The sequence below is a fragment of the Anopheles coluzzii genome, chromosome 2, assembly GCF_943734685.1.
Source record: "Anopheles coluzzii chromosome 2, AcolN3, whole genome shotgun sequence".
NCBI lineage: Eukaryota > Metazoa > Arthropoda > Insecta > Diptera > Culicidae > Anopheles > Anopheles coluzzii.
This window is the reverse complement of record NC_064670.1, coordinates 107,995,359-108,001,358: the sequence shown is the minus strand read 5'-3', so window position 1 is coordinate 108,001,358 and position 6,000 is coordinate 107,995,359.

Genomic DNA, 6,000 nt, shown 5'->3' with positions numbered 1-6,000 from the left:
GCAACTGGGAGAATGAAGAGAATAAAAAAAATGCTGACAGTGTGAAAAGATTGGTACAGTTAGGGGCGAGAAAAAAGCAGTTTTCCGATAGCATGGGGAGATATTAAGAATAAGAAAAAGAAGAAAAAAAACAAGAAAGAAGATAATAAAACATTTGCAATAAAAGAAATATGTAACAACCATATTGAGAAATAATGAATAATACTAAACATAAGAAAGACATACTGTAAAAGTAAAGCAAATGAAAAGTGAAGATAAACTCGTCATGAAAAAAGATTGAAGAAAAAAGTATAAAAGACATAACTAAAATAGCAAACAACAACAAAAATGTTCACAAATCAAGTAAAAAAAGGTGAAATATTAAAGCCAATATAATAAAATAGAATAAAAACATAGCAAAAAAGTAGAAACATGCAATCAACCAAAAAAAATGCACAAATAATCCAAATATAAGAATAAGAAATAAAAAAAAAAACAATTTTCAAGTATTCAAAATGAAATGATTATTTTTTAAGGATAAAAAATGGAAAAAATAATGATTCAATCTTAAAACAGCAAACTTACTTATCGATTGATTTTGTATAAATTGATGAATTAGTTATTTATTCATTTATTTTTTATTTTTTTTATTTAATTATTTTATTTATTTATTTATTTATTTATTTATTTATTTATGGTCTTTGATCAGATCTAATGTATTCTTCTTCACATCTACTTCCTTTGAAACCTATTTCTGTTAATTTAAGACTTCCTAAACACAAATTTATTCTCTGCTTACTATTGTTGGCACACTACTGTACGAATGCACGATTCTTGGACGCCTTTTGCCTAGCAACGACTGTAGGGTGCACTCGCACCGGAAGAAATCCTAAACAACGCTCAAACACACACTCACACATACCCAGCGACCGATTTTCCTTCACCCAAACCACCCATAACCATCTACACACAATCCCTTCACCCCGCCAAAAACGCATAAATTCGCATCACTCACAAGGCGGTCTTTGTCTTCCCTTCTAGCGCGTGCCCTGCCATCAAGCGAGCACAAGAAACGCTTCGTTAAAAGAAGGTAATTTGATACGCATTCATGTACCCCCGCCACATAACAACCCACAACCCCTGGCACCCTCCAGAAGCAACCTCCCTGCGAGCGAGCGAGTGAGTGAGTTGGGCGTACGCGCTCTCATTGCATTCATCTCACGCTCACCGGCGAGATCCCCTCTCTTGCGAAGGTGGATTGATTGTGCCGTGTTTTTCCTCCGTGCGTTAACCGTTGCCGCGATTTATAATGATTTAACGTGCAGTCCCGTGGTACGTGACGCCCCGTAACCGGGTACCGTTGGGTTTTGGCAAGTCGTCAAGTGCAACGTCAAGTCAGGCTGGAGATCACTGGTGCAATCAGGCACGCAATCTTCCCATCAACGCCCTGCCGAAACTGGAGCTGCCAGCGAAATGCTCGACAGACGGCGAACGATTGTGCCCAGCAAACAGAAGACAAAAAAAAAACCTAAAAGGATTACGCGAAACACACCCAGGTGATGCGCTGTCATGTGCTCGTTTACTTAAAGATTGCCATTGTTGTTATCGCATCGAAACACACGTTTTGGAGTGCACACAAAAAAAGGCAAACTTAAACACCAAACGGAAAACACCAATCCCGCAAGGAATCGAATCGGAAGCTAGAGCATCGCAGGTGAAAACACAGATAACACTAGTAGCACACACACTTCTAAGGTACTGGGTAAGGTACACAAACGAACGCGGCAGGTTTTGTTTTGCAAACACGTGTGCATCGTTGAAAAATCGGTACTCAGAATGCGATTACATACGCTGAGCAGCAGCAGCAGAAGCGATTTATCGCGTTGCGTTGCCTTTTTCGGGGGGGATGAATTGGAACGGAAAGTGCACGTTCGGAATGCGAAATGACACCCAGGGGGGGATGCCAGTTGCAAAAGGAAACGACGGTGAACGGTGATTAGATTTGCTTCGAGTGAGAAAACATGCCGCTGCTGCACACGAGCAATGGGCATGGTGTTGAATGGATGTTTATCAGATTAACTATTGCATGCGCGGTGTTCTGTCTAACGATACAGTGTATCACTTTGAGATGTTGAGAGTCACCCGAAAAGGAGCGTTAAATCTGTGACGGAGTGTGTCTGCAACTAATTAGTTGAATGCCGTCGTGCAGGGCTTTTTGTGGGTTTTGGTGAACGTTAATATCCATAATTCATGGTCCATGGCAATAAGATCTAAATATGTCCCAAATGAGCTATTCAGCATGTCCTGGGACTCAGACCCTAAAGGTTGGTATTAGCTCCAGGAAACGATGTTATTGAAATGAAATATATGTTTCAGATCGATGAGTTGGTGGGCTACGATACATGTTCTTCATATCCTGTGTCATAGATTGGTCTGGAGTTCCTTTGTAGAAGGTATATGTAGCCTATGTTAGTCCTTAAAAGGACTCCGAGAAGCAAAAGATGCGCAATGACGGGAGAGACCACACAAGCTAGGCTCTCAAGTTTTCTATATTTGAAGGAAATTTTAGAAATCCTACAATTATATACTGTATCACAAAAAAATTGTAAACATTTTCAGTTTTTGGAAACTTTCAAAATGTCTTAAATGTTACAAAACATATCTAAAGAAGAAATATTGCACGACGGCTGTATCTAATTTTTGGGAGTAGAATTTCACCCCATAGCAATCACATTCCCTTCATTACAAAAAGAGTTCAATATCAGATCATTCTGTCATGGAGAAGAGTTCAATTTCAAAGGCCCTGGCAAGACGTGAAGCGCTTCTCCTTTTTTATCACCGTGAGATTTCCCCTTGATATGGAGTTTAGAGATGTTGTTGAGGTTGAAGAAATGCCAACTCATCTCCTGGGTAACTAAGAACTGAGGTAGTGACAAAAGAAATTTAAAACTGATTTATTCTGATATTTGGTAAGCGGAAGGGTTTTGTAAAATGTAGTGTAGAAAATAGACATCAAAATTTTGTAATCGATTGTGGCAAGACTTAGTTCTATCCCTATCCCAACCATACTTTTGTGGTTAGAACTTATCTGCACTGTTACGTGATACAAAAGAGAGTCCAAACTGTACTAGAACCATCGTGGTAGATGAAACTTCAAAAGAGTGTTCTATGTCACCTAGGACCTAGGAGGCATCTTACTTAAGGCCAGATTGTCTCCGAGCATCTTTGACTGGTTGGATGAGCATGACGAGCGAATTTTACAATTCTTTGTTGACTAAGATGCTAATATCGTTGCGATCCTACCGCTTTCGATCGTTGTTAGACTACGAAACTAGATGTACATTTTTAGCTCTCCCTCAACTCGTAGATATAATTTAACACGCTAGGTAGACACACAGTTAGATAAACATAATTATTCTTTGACACAACAATCGTTGTCGCTCAATGCCTGCCTGTACTACTACTAAAAGGGGTTTGGCTTTCAGTGACTTATTTATTCGCACATAGTAGGAAGTCAGTCCAATCGAGGCTTGAACCCATGACGAGCATGTTTTTAAGTCGTACGAGTTGACAACTCTACCACAAGACCAGCCCCGGAGATATTCTTTACCGGACAATTTATTCGAAATCTCGACTGTCCTGTGCTGCTTTCGAGAGTTCAGCTGTAAGTCTGCTGGCTGCCAGGGCACTTTGTGCTCGGTCAATGTTGGCTATTGATATGGCACGGACCTCTTTTGACACCCATGAATCCATGCTGTACATGGACCTCAGTATCAAACGTTTATTAAACTTTGGCGTCGTTATAAGAATAAAGTTCAGTGTGGGCTTAACAATACAGTGACAATAACTTAAACAAAAGAAGAAGACAACATAGTTTGAAAGCAGCGTTACTAACTGGCTCAAAGAATTGTGTAACAAACGGTTACCAGTCACCGTTTGTTCTGTCTAAACCTAAGTCTAATTATTAATCAAACTAAAGTCCCAATATCTGAATAGCAAAAGAATACTTTACGTATTAACATTCAACAAATGTTTGCTCTATATTTCAAATGATATAAACCTTATCAACGACATGTTGCAGTGTGAGTCCTTTAAGACTGACCCGTTAAGTAGGCTAATAGACCATTGAAAAGCTCATAAGATTAGCTTAGTTCCAGACTACGAAGCTAGAATCATTTGTGAGGACTTAAGCGCTTTCAACATCGTCCTGATAGTAGCAAATTCGATGCAAAACAACAATATGGTCTTTATACAAGCATACAACAAATATGAATCATTTAATCGTATATCAAACTCATGATAATAAAATAATAAAACGGAACATGTTAACCCAAGACAAGCTGCTTCCGTTGCCCAAGAACATCAGGAAAAGTATCAACTTTTTTTTAGCCTCATGTAAAACCCATTTCACCACAAGACGCAGTCCCTCCTGGGACAAGTTATCATCTCCATTCTTGTATGCTAATATTGCTAATATTGCTAAAGTTTTCCACCACTTTGCCCACCACGGCAAAGCGTACAAACTAATGCACACGCAAACACACTCATTCAGCACTACCAACCAGTGTGTTATGGGCAAAGATTTACCGAACCCCATTATGTGGGAAGTGCTACATCCATTTGCACAAACCCCGGATGACGAAAATTGCCGATACCAATAACGATAACCGTACGAGCATGGTATTTATTTTTATCATTATGTCCCTCCCCAAAGGCTCCAATTCGCCCACAGAAAGGGCGACGCTGGTGGACGGCCCACCGAACACAGGGGAAGGGAAAATCATTATTTTGACCATAATTTCATTAATTTCCATTTCGACCACACAGCCACACAGCGTAGAGCTTGGAGCACGTGTGGATGCGTTCTCTCTCTCTCTCACACGTGTACGATCTCTGCGGAAGCTTCCGTTGGTAGGCGAAATGCTTTGAAATGTCGCCTGCACGGGGACGTGTGGACAGCCAAATGTGGAGCTGTCGTCTGGATCGGGATCTTGCTTTTTCTATAGAGCGATTTTATAGTTCAGATATTTCCCCTCACGTTGAAAGTATCGATTTTCTTCTACGTAGTGCGTTGGGTTTTGGTGCTGGATTTACAATTAACCCGCGCAAAGAACGCTCCTGGCCGTGGTAATGCTCATGCTGTCAGCGTGATTATAATTAAAGCTTTCGGGTAATGTATTTTCCACTTTTAATGACAACAGCCAACCTACCAGCGAGGGACACATTGGGGGGAAAATAGCACACTAATTAAATGTAACGCTCACCTATCCATTCCCTGTGCACGTTTTTGGAAGAGTCGTCACCGACGACGGGTGAAGACGACGAACCTTTTTGGGACGATAATTTGCAAGAAATCTCCAACCCGCCTTCCTTTGCTCGCTAGCCCAAAACTCGGCAGACGATTTAAATTCATTTGAATAAACACCGAAATTGAAGATATATTTTATTGCCACACACACACACACCCACAAACTCTCCCGTAAAGCATCACAAAAACCGTGCCAGTGTCGGGATCTCCCAGAACTTTTAGTCTTTTGCCCTTCAGCAACAACAAACCCGGGAGTTTCGAGGCATAAAAAACAGGTTCCCAACCACTACTCTCGGGCGCAAAGCTTTCGGCCAGGCTGCTGCGTTGGCCAGCAGCGTGGCCAGCGTAAATTTGCATGAATAATTTTCATCCATTTGCTGCAGCAGGTCTTTGCGCCGAGCAGCAGCAGCAGCAGCAGCAGGGACACACTTGGCATCCCTACCAAGAGCAGTGCTACACGGACTGAGAAAAACTGCCCAGAAAAGCGAAGCTCTCAAGCTCCAGCGTTGTCCAGAGGCACGGTTGCACCTTGCAGCGGCTTCCGATGGAGATGCGCGTCATGGACACCGGTCCTACGGGCAGGGAACAGACTTGGACGGCCACACTCAATTGCCTTCTTTTCAGGCTTGTTGCGTTTGCGTTTGCGAGGCTGGAGGCGAGCGAGATTTTACTGCAGTCATAAACCATGCCAAGGTCCGGGCGAGCTGTGCCCC